The 13,728-nt window shown below is 50.1% G+C and overlaps 23 non-coding genes and 1 pseudogene across 23 annotated transcripts; all 24 read right to left on the bottom strand.

Moving 5' to 3' along the window:
* Positions 1-210: 210 nt before the first annotated feature.
* LOC135003553 (U1 spliceosomal RNA) lies at positions 211-373 on the bottom strand. The gene has a single exon (XR_010204565.1). It is a non-coding gene; the product is annotated as a U1 spliceosomal RNA (small nuclear RNA).
* A 152-nt stretch (positions 374-525) lies between these two features.
* On the bottom strand, positions 526-689 carry LOC135003529 (U1 spliceosomal RNA). The gene has a single exon (XR_010204542.1). It is a non-coding gene; the product is annotated as a U1 spliceosomal RNA (small nuclear RNA).
* A 671-nt stretch (positions 690-1,360) lies between these two features.
* LOC135003562 (U1 spliceosomal RNA) lies at positions 1,361-1,523 on the bottom strand. The gene has a single exon (XR_010204570.1). It is a non-coding gene; the product is annotated as a U1 spliceosomal RNA (small nuclear RNA).
* A 152-nt stretch (positions 1,524-1,675) lies between these two features.
* LOC135003515 (U1 spliceosomal RNA) lies at positions 1,676-1,839 on the bottom strand. The gene has a single exon (XR_010204530.1). It is a non-coding gene; the product is annotated as a U1 spliceosomal RNA (small nuclear RNA).
* Positions 1,840-2,512: 673 nt separating this feature from the next.
* LOC135003549 (U1 spliceosomal RNA) lies at positions 2,513-2,675 on the bottom strand. Its single transcript, XR_010204561.1, has one exon. It is a non-coding gene; the product is annotated as a U1 spliceosomal RNA (small nuclear RNA).
* Positions 2,676-2,827: 152 nt separating this feature from the next.
* LOC135003528 (U1 spliceosomal RNA) lies at positions 2,828-2,991 on the bottom strand. Its single transcript, XR_010204541.1, has one exon. It is a non-coding gene; the product is annotated as a U1 spliceosomal RNA (small nuclear RNA).
* A 671-nt stretch (positions 2,992-3,662) lies between these two features.
* LOC135003552 (U1 spliceosomal RNA) lies at positions 3,663-3,825 on the bottom strand. Its single transcript, XR_010204564.1, has one exon. It is a non-coding gene; the product is annotated as a U1 spliceosomal RNA (small nuclear RNA).
* Positions 3,826-3,977: 152 nt separating this feature from the next.
* On the bottom strand, positions 3,978-4,141 carry LOC135003537 (U1 spliceosomal RNA). Its single transcript, XR_010204549.1, has one exon. It is a non-coding gene; the product is annotated as a U1 spliceosomal RNA (small nuclear RNA).
* A 671-nt stretch (positions 4,142-4,812) lies between these two features.
* Positions 4,813-4,975, bottom strand: LOC135003540 (U1 spliceosomal RNA). Its single transcript, XR_010204552.1, has one exon. It is a non-coding gene; the product is annotated as a U1 spliceosomal RNA (small nuclear RNA).
* A 152-nt stretch (positions 4,976-5,127) lies between these two features.
* Positions 5,128-5,291, bottom strand: LOC135003523 (U1 spliceosomal RNA). Its single transcript, XR_010204536.1, has one exon. It is a non-coding gene; the product is annotated as a U1 spliceosomal RNA (small nuclear RNA).
* A 680-nt stretch (positions 5,292-5,971) lies between these two features.
* On the bottom strand, positions 5,972-6,134 carry LOC135003555 (U1 spliceosomal RNA). The gene has a single exon (XR_010204567.1). It is a non-coding gene; the product is annotated as a U1 spliceosomal RNA (small nuclear RNA).
* Positions 6,135-6,286: 152 nt separating this feature from the next.
* Positions 6,287-6,450, bottom strand: LOC135003514 (U1 spliceosomal RNA). The gene has a single exon (XR_010204529.1). It is a non-coding gene; the product is annotated as a U1 spliceosomal RNA (small nuclear RNA).
* Positions 6,451-7,123: 673 nt separating this feature from the next.
* LOC135003546 (U1 spliceosomal RNA) lies at positions 7,124-7,286 on the bottom strand. Its single transcript, XR_010204559.1, has one exon. It is a non-coding gene; the product is annotated as a U1 spliceosomal RNA (small nuclear RNA).
* A 152-nt stretch (positions 7,287-7,438) lies between these two features.
* Positions 7,439-7,602, bottom strand: LOC135003522 (U1 spliceosomal RNA). The gene has a single exon (XR_010204535.1). It is a non-coding gene; the product is annotated as a U1 spliceosomal RNA (small nuclear RNA).
* Positions 7,603-8,294: 692 nt separating this feature from the next.
* LOC135003561 (U1 spliceosomal RNA) lies at positions 8,295-8,436 on the bottom strand (annotated as a pseudogene).
* Positions 8,437-8,588: 152 nt separating this feature from the next.
* LOC135003533 (U1 spliceosomal RNA) lies at positions 8,589-8,752 on the bottom strand. The gene has a single exon (XR_010204546.1). It is a non-coding gene; the product is annotated as a U1 spliceosomal RNA (small nuclear RNA).
* Positions 8,753-9,423: 671 nt separating this feature from the next.
* LOC135003542 (U1 spliceosomal RNA) lies at positions 9,424-9,586 on the bottom strand. The gene has a single exon (XR_010204555.1). It is a non-coding gene; the product is annotated as a U1 spliceosomal RNA (small nuclear RNA).
* A 152-nt stretch (positions 9,587-9,738) lies between these two features.
* LOC135003535 (U1 spliceosomal RNA) lies at positions 9,739-9,902 on the bottom strand. The gene has a single exon (XR_010204548.1). It is a non-coding gene; the product is annotated as a U1 spliceosomal RNA (small nuclear RNA).
* A 671-nt stretch (positions 9,903-10,573) lies between these two features.
* LOC135003544 (U1 spliceosomal RNA) lies at positions 10,574-10,736 on the bottom strand. Its single transcript, XR_010204557.1, has one exon. It is a non-coding gene; the product is annotated as a U1 spliceosomal RNA (small nuclear RNA).
* Positions 10,737-10,888: 152 nt separating this feature from the next.
* Positions 10,889-11,052, bottom strand: LOC135003521 (U1 spliceosomal RNA). The gene has a single exon (XR_010204534.1). It is a non-coding gene; the product is annotated as a U1 spliceosomal RNA (small nuclear RNA).
* A 671-nt stretch (positions 11,053-11,723) lies between these two features.
* LOC135003551 (U1 spliceosomal RNA) lies at positions 11,724-11,886 on the bottom strand. The gene has a single exon (XR_010204563.1). It is a non-coding gene; the product is annotated as a U1 spliceosomal RNA (small nuclear RNA).
* A 152-nt stretch (positions 11,887-12,038) lies between these two features.
* Positions 12,039-12,202, bottom strand: LOC135003531 (U1 spliceosomal RNA). Its single transcript, XR_010204544.1, has one exon. It is a non-coding gene; the product is annotated as a U1 spliceosomal RNA (small nuclear RNA).
* A 671-nt stretch (positions 12,203-12,873) lies between these two features.
* Positions 12,874-13,036, bottom strand: LOC135003539 (U1 spliceosomal RNA). Its single transcript, XR_010204551.1, has one exon. It is a non-coding gene; the product is annotated as a U1 spliceosomal RNA (small nuclear RNA).
* Positions 13,037-13,188: 152 nt separating this feature from the next.
* On the bottom strand, positions 13,189-13,352 carry LOC135003518 (U1 spliceosomal RNA). The gene has a single exon (XR_010204533.1). It is a non-coding gene; the product is annotated as a U1 spliceosomal RNA (small nuclear RNA).
* Between the last annotated feature and the right edge of the window lie 376 nt (positions 13,353-13,728).

The following is a 13,728-nucleotide window of genomic DNA, read 5'->3' as shown; positions in this document are numbered from 1 at the left end:
CTGTAATAGCTCCAGAGCTGCTATGTAAGGCAAGTGAAAGGGTGTGGGCCCTGCAGCACTACCTGTAGTTCGCATTGTGCATTGGAAGGCACAAAGTAAGCAGATGGGAGAAGTCAAGATAATGCGCAAGGGCATAGAAGGGAGCGGCTCAAGAAAAGAGAAGTTTAAACAGACAGCAAACTAGGCTGGAGAGAGACCTGAGACAAACAGATCTGAATTATACGAGAGCTGACCAGGGGAAACACAAATTATGCAGTCAAGTTTCCCACATTTGGGGAAATCGCAGGAGCAGCACACCCAGAGTGCAATGGGTGAGCCTTGCCCTGGGAGAAGCACCTTCATGATCATAGTATCTCACTTGGCAGGTAAGTAGGAGTTGGGCTTGAGCTGGGGAGGGTTGATGCTAGGGCACCCCCCTGTCAAGTGAAGGAGATCCAACTGAGGCAGCACAAGGGAACTCTCGAAAGAAGAACAAGGCTAGAGGAAGATCTGAGACAAATAAATCTGACTTTTACCAGAGCTGACCAGAGGAAAGCACAAACACAGTCCCCCACTACCACAAATAATGCAGTCGAGTTTCTCACATTTGGGGAAATCACAGGGGTCAGCATACCCAGAATGCAATGAATGAACCTCACCCTGGGAGAACAATCTTCATGACCATGGTATCTCCTATGCAAAATAAGTATGATTTGGGATAGGGCTGGGGAGGGCCGCTGCTCAGGCACATCTCTGTCAAGTAAAGGAGATTCAACTGAGGCAGCACAAGGGAACTCTCATCTGGGGACAACAACTGCAGGGAGAACACATATTTTCAGATGAACATGGGAGGGCAGAAGGCTGCCTAATACTGAAGCACCCCCAAACAACAAACCAAATGCAACAACTAGTGCAAGCATTCCTGGGGGAAGGCCTGCAGCAGATGGTTTTGCATATGGTGATGTCATCCAAGCAGTGGGTCAAAGTTGGCTTCAACCCTCGTCTGCATATGAAAAGAAAAAAGGGATGTGCAGGGCATGGCGTCCTTTTGTGGCGCTTGGATGACCCCTAATTCGCATTAAACATCTCCACCCTCCTTCGGTGTGGGGCTCATGTTGGCTATGCCCCAGCCCCTGAAGCATTCAAGATGATTTCTTGCAGCAGCTGGGCACTGTAACAGCTCCAGAGCTGCTCTGTAAAGCATGTAAAAGGGTGTGGGCCCTGCAGCACTACCTGTAGTATGCATTGTGCGTTGGAAGGCACAAAGTAAGCAGACGGGAGAGGTCAGGATAGTGCGCAAGGGCATAGAAGGGAGCGGCTCAAGAAAAGAGAAGTGGAAACAGACAGCAAACTAGGCTGGAGAAAGACCTGAGACAAAGAGATCTGAATTATATGAGAGCCGACCAGAGGAAACACAAATTATGCCGTCAAGTGTCCCACATTTGGGGAAATCGCAGGAGCAGCACACCCAGAGTGCAATGGGTGAGCCTTGCCCTGGGAGAAGCACCTTCCTGATCATAGTATCTCACCTGGCAGGTAAATAGGAGTTGGGCTAGAGCTGGGGAGGGTCGCTGCTCGTGCACCCCCCTGTCAAGTGAAGGAGATCCAACTGAGGCAGCACAAGGGAACTCTCGAAACAAGAACAAGGCTAGAGGAAGATCTGAGACAAAGAAATCTGACTTTTACCAGAGCTGACCAGAGGAAAGCACAAACACAGTCCCCCACTACCACAAATAATGCAGTTGAGTTTCCCACATTTGGGGAAATCACAGGGGTCAGCATACCCAGAATGCAATGAATGAACCTCACCCTGGGAGAACAATCTTCATGACCATGGTATCTCCTATGCAAAATAAGTATGATTTGGGATAGGGCTGGGGAGGGCCGCTGCTCAGGCACATCTCTGTCAAGTAAAGGAGATTCAACTGAGGCAGCACAAGGGAACTCTCATCTGGGGACAACAACTGCAGGGAGAACACATATTTTCAGATGAACATGGGAGGGCAGAAGGCTGCCTAATACTGAAGCACCCCCAAACAACAAACCAAATGCAACAACTAGTGCAAGCATTCCTGGGGGAAGGCCTGCAGCAGATTGATTTGCATATGGTAATGCCATCCAAGCAGTGGGTCAAAGTTGGCTTCAACCCTCGTCTGCATATCAAAAAAGAGAAAAGGGGCGTGCAGGGCATGGCGGCCTTTTGCGGCGCTTGGATGACCTCTAGTTCGCATTAAACACCTCCACCCTCCTTCGGTGTGGGGCTCATGTTGGCTATGCCCCAGCCCCTGAAGCATTCAAGCTGATTTCTTGCAGCAGCTGGGCACTGTAACAGCTCCAGAGCTGCTCTGTAAGGCAAGTAAAAGGGTGTGGGCCCTGCAGCACTACCTGTAGTTTGCATTGTGCATTGGAAGGCACAAAGTAAGCAGACGGGAGAAGTCAGGATAGTGCGCAAGGGCATAGAAGGGAGCGGCTCAAGAAAAGAGAAGTGGAAACAGACAGCAAACTATACTGGAGAGAGACCTGAGACAAAGAGATCTGAATTATACGAGAGCCGACCAGGGGAAACACAAATTATGCAGTCAAGTGTCCCACATTTGGGGAAATTGCAGGAGCAGCACACCCAGAGTGCAATGGGTGAGCCTTGCCCTGGGAGTAGCACCTTCATGATCATAGTATCTCACCTGGCAGGTAAGTAGGAGTTGGACTAGAGCTGGGGAGGGTCGCTGCTCGGGCACCCCCCTGTCAAGTGAAGGAGATCCAACTGAGGCAGCACAAGGGAACTCTTGAAAGAGGAACAAGGCTAGAGGAAGATCTGAGACAAAGAAATCTGACTTTTACCAGAGCTGACCAGAGGAAAGCACAAACACAGTCCCCCACTACCACAAATAATGCAGTCGAGTTTCCCACATTTGGGGAAATCACAGGGGTCAGCATACCCAGAATGCAATGAATGAACCTCACCCTGGGAGAACAATCTTTATGACCATGGTATCTCCTATGCAAAATAAGTATGATTTGGGATAGGGCTGGTGAGGGCCGCTGCTCAGGCACATCTCTGTCAAGTAAAGGAGATTCAACTGAGGCAGCACAAGGGAACTCTCATCTGGGGACAACAACTGCAGGGAGAACACATATTTTCAGATGAACATGGGAGGGCAGAAGGCTGCCTAATACTGAAGCACCCCCAAACAACAAACCAAATGCAACAACTAGTACAAGCATTCCTGGGGGAAGGCCTGCAGCAGATGGATTTGCATATGGTGATGTCATCCAAGCAGTGGGTCAAAGTTGGCTTCAACCCTCGTCTGCATATGAAAAGAGAAAAGGGGCGTGCAGGGCATGGCGGCCTTTTGCGGCGCTTGGATGACCCCTAGTTCGCATTAAACACCTCCACCCTACTTCGGTGTGGGGCTCATGTTGGCTATGCCCCAGCCCATGAAGCATTCAAGCTGATTACTTGCAGCAGCTGGGCACTGTAATAGCTCCAGAGCTGCTCTGTAAGGCAAGTAAAAGGGTGTGGGCCCTGCAGCACTACCTGTAGTTCGCATTGTGCATTGGAAGGCACAAAGTAAGCAGATGGGAGAAGTCAAGATAATGCGCAAGGGCATAGAAGGGAGCGGCTCAAGAAAAGAGAAGTTGAAACAGACAGCAAACTAGGCTGGAGAGAGACCTGAGACAAACAGATCTGAATTATACGAGAGCTGACCAGGGGAAACACAAATTATGCAGTCAAGTTTCCCACATTTGGGGAAATCGCAGGAGCAGCACACCCAGAGTGCAATGGGTGAGCCTTGCCCTGGGAGAAGCACCTTCATGATCATAGTATCTCACTTGGCAGGTAAGTAGGAGTTGGGCTTGAGCTGGGGAGGGTTGATGCTAGGGCACCCCCCTGTCAAGTGAAGGAGATCCAACTGAGGCAGCACAAGGGAACTCTCGAAAGAAGAACAAGGCTAGAGGAAGATCTGAGACAAATAAATCTGACTTTTACCAGAGCTGACCAGAGGAAAGCACAAACACAGTCCCCCACTACCACAAATAATGCAGTCGAGTTTCCCACATTTGGGGAAATCATAGGAGTCAGCATACCCAGTATGCAATGAATGAACCTCACCCTGGGAGAACAATCTTCATGACCATGGTATCTCCTATGCAAAATAAGTATGATTTGGGATAGAGCTGGGGAGGGCCGCTGCTCAGGCACATCTCTGTCAAGTAAAGGAGATTCAACTGAGGCAGCACAAGGGAACTCTCATCTGGGGACAACAACTGCTGGGAGAACACATATTTTCAGATGAACATGGGAGGGCAGAAGGCTGCCTAATACTGAAGCACCCCCAAACAACAAACCAAATGCAACAACTAGTACAAGCATTCCTGGGGGAAGGCCTACAGCAGATGGATTTGCATATGATGATGTCATCCAAGCAGTGGGTCAAAGTTGGCTTCAACCCTCGTCTGCATATGAAAAGAAAAAAGGGATGTGCAGGGCATGGCGTCCTTTTGTGGTGCTTGGATGACCCCTAATTCACATTAAACATCTCCACCCTCCTTCGGTGTGGGGCTCATGTTGGCTATGCCCCAGCCCCTGAAGCATTCAAGATGATTTCTTGCAGCAGCTGGGCACTGTAACAGCTCCAGAGCTGTTCTGTAAAGCATGTAAAAGGGTGTGGGCCCTGCAGCACTACCTGTAGTATGCATTGTGCGTTGGAAGGCACAAAGTAAGCAGACGGGAGAGGTCAGGATAGTGCGCAAGGGCATAGAAGGGAGCGGCTCAAGAAAAGAGAAGTGGAAACAGACAGCAAACTAGGCTGGAGAAAGACCTGAGACAAAGAGATCTGAATTATACGAGAGCCGACCAGAGGAAACACAAATTATGCAGTCAAGTTTCCCACATTTGGGGAAATCGCAGGAGCGGCACACCCAGAGTGCAATGGGTGAGCCTTGCCCTGGGAGAAGCACCTTCCTGATCATAGTATCTCACCTGGCAGGTAAGTAGGAGTTGGGCTAGAGCTGGGGAGGGTCGCTGCTCGGGCACCCCCCTGTCAAGTGAAGGAGATCCAACTGAGGCAGAACAAGGGAACTCTCGAAACAAGAACAAGGCTAGAGGAAGATCTGAGACAAAGAAATCTGACTTTTACCAGAGCTGAGCAGAGGAAAGCACAAACACAGTCCCCCACTACCACAAATAATGCAGTCGAGTTTCCCACATTTGGGGAAATCACAGGGGTCAGCATACCCAGAATGCAATGAATGAACCTCACCCTGGGAGAACAATCTTCATGACCATGGTATCTCCTATGCAAAATAAGTATGATTTGGGATAGGGCTGGGGAGGGCCGCTGCTCAGGCACATCTCTGTCAAGTAAAGGAGATTCAACTGAGGCAGCACAAGGGAACTCTCATCTGGGGACAACAACTGCAGGGAGAACACATATTTTCAGATGAACATGGGAGGGCAGAAGGCTGCCTAATACTGAAGCACCCCCAAACAACAAACCAAATGCAACAACTAGTGCAAGCATTCCTGGGGGAAGGCCTGCAGCAGATTGATTTGCATATGGTAATGCCATCCAAGCAGTGGGTCAAAGTTGGCTTCAACCCTCGTCTGCATATGAAAAGAGAAAAGGGGCGTGCAGGGCATGGCGGCCTTTTGCGGCGCTTGGGTGACCCTTAGTTCGCATTAAACACCCCCACCCTCCTTCGGTGTGGGGCTCATGTTGGCAATGCCCCAGCCCCTGAAGCATTCAAGCTGATTTCTTGCAGCAGCTGGGCACTGTAACAGCTCCAGAGCTGCTCTGTAAAGCATGTAAAAGAAGTAAAAGGGTGTGGGCCCTGCAGCACTACCTGTAGTTTGCATTGTGTGTTGGAAGGCACAAAGTAAGCAGACGGGAGAAGTCAGGATAGTGCGCAAGGGCATAGAAGGGAGCGGCTCAAGAAAAGAGAAGTGGAAACAGACAGCAAACTAGGCTGGAGAGAGACCTGAGACAAAGAGATCTGAATTATACGAGAGCCGACCAGGGGAAACACAAATTATGCAGTCAAGTTTCCCACATTTGGGGAAATCACAGGGGCAGCACACCCAGAGTGCAATGGGTGAGCCTTGCCCTGGGAGAAGCACCTTCCTGATCATAGTATCTCACCTGGCAGGTAAATAGGAGTTGGGCTAGAGCTGGGGAGGGTCGCTGCTCGTGCACCCCCCTGTCAAGTGAAGGAGATCCAACTGAGGCAGCACAAGGGAACTCTCGAAAGAAGAACAAGGCTAGAGGAAGATCTGAGACAAAGAAATCTGACTTTTACCAGAGCTGACCAGAGGAAAGCACAAACACAGTCCCCCACTACCACAAATAATGCAGTTGAGTTTCCCACATTTGGGGAAATCACAGGGGTCAGCATACCCAGAATGCAATGAATGAACCTCACCCTGGGAGAACAATCTTCATGACCATGGTATCTCCTATGCAAAATAAGTATGATTTGGGATAGGGCTGGGGAGGGCCGCTGCTCAGGCACATCTCTGTCAAGTAAAGGAGATTCAACTGAGGCAGCACAAGGGAACTCTCATCTGGGGACAACAACTGCAGGGAGAACACATATTTTCAGATGAACATGGGAGGGCAGAAGGCTGCCTAATACTGAAGCACCCCCAAACAACAAACCAAATGCAACAACTAGTGCAAGCATTCCTGGGGGAAGGCCTGCAGCAGATTGATTTGCATATGGTAATGCCATCCAAGCAGTGGGTCAAAGTTGGCTTCAACCCTCGTCTGCATATCAAAAAAGAGAAAAGGGGCGTGCAGGGCATGGCGGCCTTTTGCGGCGCTTGGATGACCTCTAGTTCGCATTAAACACCTCCACCCTCCTTCGGTGTGGGGCTCATGTTGGCTATGCCCCAGCCCCTGAAGCATTCAAGCTGATTTCTTGCAGCAGCTGGGCACTGTAACAGCCCCAGAGCTGCTCTGTAAGGCAAGTAAAAGGGTGTGGGCCCTGCAGCACTACCTGTAGTTTGCATTGTGCATTGGAAGGCACAAAGTAAGCAGACGGGAGAAGTCAGGATAGTGCGCAAGGGCATAGAAGGGAGCGGCTCAAGAAAAGAGAAGTGGAAACAGACAGCAAACTATACTGGAGAGAGACCTGAGACAAAGAGATCTGAATTATACGAGAGCCGACCAGGGGAAACACAAATTATGCAGTCAAGTGTCCCACATTTGGGGAAATTGCAGGAGCAGCACACCCAGAGTGCAATGGGTGAGCCTTGCCCTGGGAGTAGCACCTTCATGATCATAGTATCTCACCTGGCAGGTAAGTAGGAGTTGGGCTAGAGCTGGGGAGGGTCGCTGCTCGGGCACCCCCCTGTCAAGTGAAGGAGATCCAACTGAGGCAGCACAAGGGAACTCTTGAAAGAGGAACAAGGCTAGAGGAAGATCTGAGACAAAGAAATCTGACTTTTACCAGAGCTGACCAGAGGAAAGCACAAACACAGTCCCCCACTACCACAAATAATGCAGTCGAGTTTCCCACATTTGGGGAAATCACAGGGGTCAGCATACCCAGAATGCAATGAATGAACCTCACCCTGGGAGAACAATCTTCATGACCATGGTATCTCCTATGCAAAATAAGTATGATTTGGGATAGGGCTGGTGAGGGCCGCTGCTCAGGCACATCTCTGTCAAGTAAAGGAGATTCAACTGAGGCAGCACAAGGGAACTCTCATCTGGGGACAACAACTGCAGGGAGAACACATATTTTCAGATGAACATGGGAGGGCAGAAGGCTGCCTAATACTGAAGCACCCCCAAACAACAAACCAAATGCAACAACTAGTACAAGCATTCCTGGGGGAAGGCCTGCAGCAGATGGATTTGCATATGGTGATGTCATCCAAGCAGTGGGTCAAAGTTGGCTTCAACCCTCATCTGCATATGAAAAGAGAAAAGGGGCGTGCAGGGCATGGCGGCCTTTTGCGGCGCTTGGATGACCCCTAGTTCGCATTAAACACCTCCACCCTCATTCGGTGTGGGGCTCATGTTGGCTATGCCCCAGCCCCTGAAGCATTCAAGCTGATTTCTTGCAGCAGCTGGGCACTGTAACAGCTCCAGAGTTGCTCTGTAAGTCAAGTAAAAGGGTGTGGGCCCTGCAGCACTACCTGTAGTTCGCATTGTGCGTTGGAAGGCACAAAGTAAGCAGACGGGAGAAGTCAGGATAGTGCGCAAGGGCATAGAAGGGAGCGGCTCAAGAAAAGAGAAGTGGAAACAGACAGCAAACTAGGCTGGAGAGAGACCTGAGACAAAGAGATCTGAATTATATGAGAGCCGACCAGGGGAAACACAAATTATGCAGTCAAGTTTCCCACATTTGGGGAAATCAAAGGGGCAGCACACCCAGAGTGCAATGGGTGAGCCTTGCCCTGGGAGAAGCACCTACATGATCATAGTATCTCACCTGGCAGGTAAGTAGGAGTTGGGCTAGAGCTGGGGAGGGTCGCTGCTCGGGCACCCCCCTGTCAAGTGAAGGAGATCCAACTGAGGCAGCACAAGGGAACTCTCGAAAGAAGAACAAGGCTAGAGGAAGATCTGAGACAAAGAAATCTGACTTTTACCAGAGCTGACCAGAGGAAAGCACAAACACAGTCCCCCACTACCACAAATAATGCAGTCGAGTTTCCCACATTTGGGGAAATCACAGGGGTCATCATACCCAGAATGCAATGAATGAACCTCACCCTGGGAGAACAATCTTCATGACCATGATATCTCCTATGCAAAATAAGTATGATTTGGGATAGGGCTGGGGAGGGCCGCTGCTCAGGCACATCTCTGTCAAGTAAAGGCGATTCAACTGAGGCAGCACAAGGGAACTCTCATCTGGGGACAACAACTGCAGGGAGAACACATATTTTCAGATGAACATGGGAGGGCAGAAGGCTGCCTAATACTGAAGCACCCCCAAACAACAAACCAAATGCAACAACTAGTGCAAGCATTCCTGGGGGAAGGCCTGCAGCAGATGGATTTGCATATGGTGATGTCATCCAAGCAGTGGGTCAAAGTTGGCTTCAACCCTCGTCTGCATATGAAAAGAAAAAAGGGATGTGCAGGGCATGGCGGCCTTTTGCGGCGCTTGCATGACCCCTAATTCGCATTAAACACCTCCACCCTCCTTCGGTGTGGGGCTCATGTTGGCTATGCCCCAGCACCTGAAGCATTCAAGCTGATTTCTTGCAGCAGCTGGGCACTGTAACAGCTCCAGAGCTGCTCTGTAAGGCAACTAAAAGGGTGTGGGCCCTGCAGCACTACCTGTAGTTCGCATTGTGCGTTGGAAGGCACAAAGTAAGCAGACGGGAGAAGTCAGGATAGTGCGCAAGGGCATAGAAGGGAGCGGTTCAAGAAAAGAGAAGTGGAAACAGACAGCAAACTAGGCTGGAGAGAGACCTGAGACAAAGAGATCTGAATTATACGAGAGCCGACCAGAGGAAACACAAATTATGCAGTCAAGTGTCCCACATTTGGGGAAATCGCAGGAGCAGCACACCCAGAGTGCAATGGGTGAGCCTTGCCCTGGGAGAAGCACCTTCCTGATCATAGTATCTCACCTGGCAGGTAAGTAGGAGTTGGGCTAGAGCTGGGGAGGGTCGCTGCTCGGGCACCCCCCTGTCAAGTGAAGGAGATCCAACTGAGGCAGCACAAGGGAACTCTCGAAAGAAGAACAAGGCTAGAGGAAGATCTGAGACAAAGAAATCTGACTTTTACCAGAGCTGACCAGAGGAAAGCACAAACACAGTCCCCCTCTACCACAAATAATGCAGTCGAGTTTTCCACATTTGGGGAAATCACAGGGGTCATCATACCCAGAATGCAATGAATGAACCTCACCCTGGGAGAACAATCTTCATGACCATGATATCTCCTATGCAAAATAAGTATGATTTCGGATAGGGCTGGGGAGGGCCGCTGCTCAGGCACATCTCTGTCAAGTAAAGGCGATTCAACTGAGGCAGCACAAGGGAACTCTCATCTGGGGACAACAACTGCAGGGAGAACACATATTTTCAGATGAACATGGGAGGGCAGAAGGCTGCCTAATACTGAAGCACCCCCAAACAACAAACCAAATGCAACAACTAGTACAAGCATTCCTGGGGGAAGGCCTGCAGCAGATGGATTTGCATATGGTGATGTCATCCAAGCAGTGGGTCAAAGTTGGCTTCAACCCTCGTCTGCATATGAAAAGAAAAAAGGGATGTGCAGGGCATGGCGTCCTTTTGTGGCGCTTGGATGACCCTTAATTCGCATTAAACATCTCCACCCTCCTTCGGTGTGGGGCTCATGTTGGCTATGCCCCAGCCCGTGAAGCATTCAAGATGATTTCTTGCAGCAGCTGGGCACTGTAACAGCTCCAGAGCTGTTCTGTAAAGCATGTAAAAGGGTGTGGGCCCTGCAGCACTACCTGTAGTATGCATTGTGCGTTGGAAGGCACAAAGTAAGCAGACGGGAGAGGTCAGGATAGTGCGCAAGGGCATAGAAGGGAGCGGCTCAAGAAAAGAGAAGTGGAAACAGACAGCAAACTAGGCTGGAGAAAGACCTGAGACAAAGAGATCTGAATTATATGAGAGCCGACCAGAGGAAACACAAATTATGCAGTCAAGTGTCCCACATTTGGGGAAATCGCAGGAGCAGCACACCCAGAGTGCAATGGGTGAGCCTTGCCTTGGGAGAAGCACCTTCCTGATCATAGTATCTCACCTGGCAGGTAAGTAGGAGTTGGGCTAGAGCTGGGGAGGGTCGCTGCTCGTGCACCCCCCTGTCAAGTGAAGGAGATCCAACTGAGGCAGCACAAGGGAACTCTCGAAAGAAGAACAAGGCTAGAGGAAGATCTGAGACAAAGAAATCTGACTTTTACCAGAGCTGACCAGAGGAAAGCACAAACACAGTCCCCCACTACCACAAATAATGCAGTCGAGTTTCCCACATTTGGGGAAATCACAGGGGTCAGCATACCCAGAATGCAATGAATGAACCTCACCCTGGGAGAACAATCTTCATGACCATGGTATCTCCTATGCAAAATAAGTATGATTTGGGATAGGGCTGGGGAGGGCCGCTGCTCAGGCACATCTCTGTCAAGTAAAGGAGATTCAACTGAGGCAGCACAAGGGAACTCTCATCTGGGGACAACAACTGCAGGGAGAACACATATTTTCAGATGAACATGGGAGGGCAGAAGGCTGCCTAATACTGAAGCACCCCCAAACAACAAACCAAATGCAACAACTAGTACAAGCATTCCTGGGGGAAGGCCTGCAGCAGATGGATTTGCATATGGTGATGTCATCCAAGCAGTGGGTCAAAGTTGGCTTCAACCCTCGTCTGCATATGAAAAGAGAAAAGGGGCGTGCAGGGCATGGCGGCCTTTTGCGGCGCTTGGATGACCCCTAGTTCGCATTAAACACCTCCACCCTACTTCGGTGTGGGGCTCATGTTGGCTATGCCCCAGCCCATGAAGCATTCAAGCTGATTACTTGCAGCAGCTGGGCACTGTAATAGCTCCAGAGCTGCTATGTAAGGCAAGTAAAAGGGTGTGGGCCCTGCAGCACTACCTGTAGTTCGCATTGTGCATTGGAAGGCACAAAGTAAGCAGATGGGAGAAGTCAAGATAATGCGCAAGGGCATAGAAGGGAGCGGCTCAAGAAAAGAGAAGTTTAAACAGACAGCAAACTAGGCTGGAGAGAGACCTGAGACAAACAGATCTGAATTATACGAGAGCTGACCAGGGGAAACACAAATTATGCAGTCAAGTTTCCCACATTTGGGGAAATCGCAGGAGCAGCACACCCAGAGTGCAATGGGTGAGCCTTGCCCTGGGAGAAGCACCTTCATGATCATAGTATCTCACTTGGCAGGTAAGTAGGAGTTGGGCTTGAGCTGGGGAGGGTTGATGCTAGGGCACCCCCCTGTCAAGTGAAGGAGATCCAACTGAGGCAGCACAAGGGAACTCTCGAAAGAAGAACAAGGCTAGAGGAAGATCTGAGACAAATAAATCTGACTTTTACCAGAGCTGACCAGAGGAAAGCACAAACACAGTCCCCCACTACCACAAATAATGCAGTCGAGTTTCCCACATTTGGGGAAATCATAGGAGTCAGCATACCCAGAATGCAATGAATGAACCTCACCCTGGGAGAACAATCTTCATGACCATGGTATCTCCTATGCAAAATAAGTATGATTTGGGATAGAGCTGGGGAGGGCCGCTGCTCAGGCACATCTCTGTCAAGTAAAGGAGATTCAACTGAGGCAGCACAAGGGAACTCTCATCTGGGGACAACAACTGCTGGGAGAACACATATTTTCAGATGAACATGAGAGGGCAGAAGGCTGCCTAATACTGAAGCACCCCCAAACAACAAACCAAATGCAACAACTAGTACAAGCATTCCTGGGGGAAGGCCTACAGCAGATGGATTTGCATATGGTGATGTCATCCAAGCAGTGGGTCAAAGTTGGCTTCAACCCTCGTCTGCATATGAAAAGAAAAAAGGGATGTGCAGGGCATGGCGTCCTTTTGTGGCGCTTGGATGACCCCTAATTCACATTAAACATCTCCACCCTCCTTCGGTGTGGGGCTCATGTTGGCTATGCCCCAGCCCCTGAAGCATTCAAGATGATTTCTTGCAGCAGCTGGGCACTGTAACAGCTCCAGAGCTGCTCTGTAAAGCATGTAAAAGGGTGTGGGCCCTGCAGCACTACCTGTAGTATGCATTGTGCGTTGGAAGGCACAAAGTAAGCAGACGGGAGAGGTCAGGATAGTGCGCAAGGGCATAGAAGGGAGCGGCTCAAGAAAAGAGAAGTGGAAACAGACAGCAAACTAGGCTGGAGAAAGACCTGAGACAAAGAGATCTGAATTATACGAGAGCCGACCAGAGGAAACACAAATTATGCAGTCAAGTTTCCCACATTTGGGGAAATCGCAGGAGCGGCACACCCAGAGTGCAATGGGTGAGCCTTGCCCTGGGAGAAGCACCTTCCTGATCATAGTATCTCACCTGGCAGGTAAGTAGGAGTTGGGCTAGAGCTGGGGAGGGTCGCTGCTCGGGCACCCCCCTGTCAAGTGAAGGAGATCCAACTGAGGCAGCACAAGGGAACTCTCGAAACAAGAACAAGGCTAGAGGAAGATCTGAGACAAAGAAATCTGACTTTTACCAGAGCTGAGCAGAGGAAAGCACAAACACAGTCCCCCACTACCACAAATAATGCAGTCGAGTTTCCCACATTTGGGGAAATCACAGGGGTCAGCATACCCAGAATGCAATGAATGAACCTCACCCTGGGAGAACAATCTTCATGACCATGGTATCTCCTATGCAAAATAAGTATGATTTGGGATAGGGCTGGGGAGGGCCGCTGCTCAGGCACATCTCTGTCAAGTAAAGGAGATTCAACTGAGGCAGCACAAGGGAACTCTCATCTGGGGACAACAACTGCAGGGAGAACACATATTTTCAGATGAACATGGGAGGGCAGAAGGCTGCCTAATACTGAAGCACCCCCAAACAACAAACCAAATGCAACAACTAGTGCAAGCATTCCTGGGGGAAGGCCTGCAGCAGATTGATTTGCATATGGTAATGCCATCCAAGCAGTGGGTCAAAGTTGGATTCAACCCTCGTCTGCATATGAAAAGAGAAAAGGGGCATGCAGGGCATGGCGGCCTTTTGCGGCGCTTGGGTGACCCTTAGTTCGCATTAAACAC

This window comes from Pseudophryne corroboree, unplaced genomic scaffold, assembly GCF_028390025.1.
Source record: "Pseudophryne corroboree isolate aPseCor3 unplaced genomic scaffold, aPseCor3.hap2 scaffold_1877, whole genome shotgun sequence".
In the NCBI taxonomy this organism is placed as follows: domain Eukaryota; kingdom Metazoa; phylum Chordata; class Amphibia; order Anura; family Myobatrachidae; genus Pseudophryne; species Pseudophryne corroboree.
Note: the sequence above shows the minus strand (reverse complement) of the source record. Positions and strands in the feature narration are given on the sequence as shown.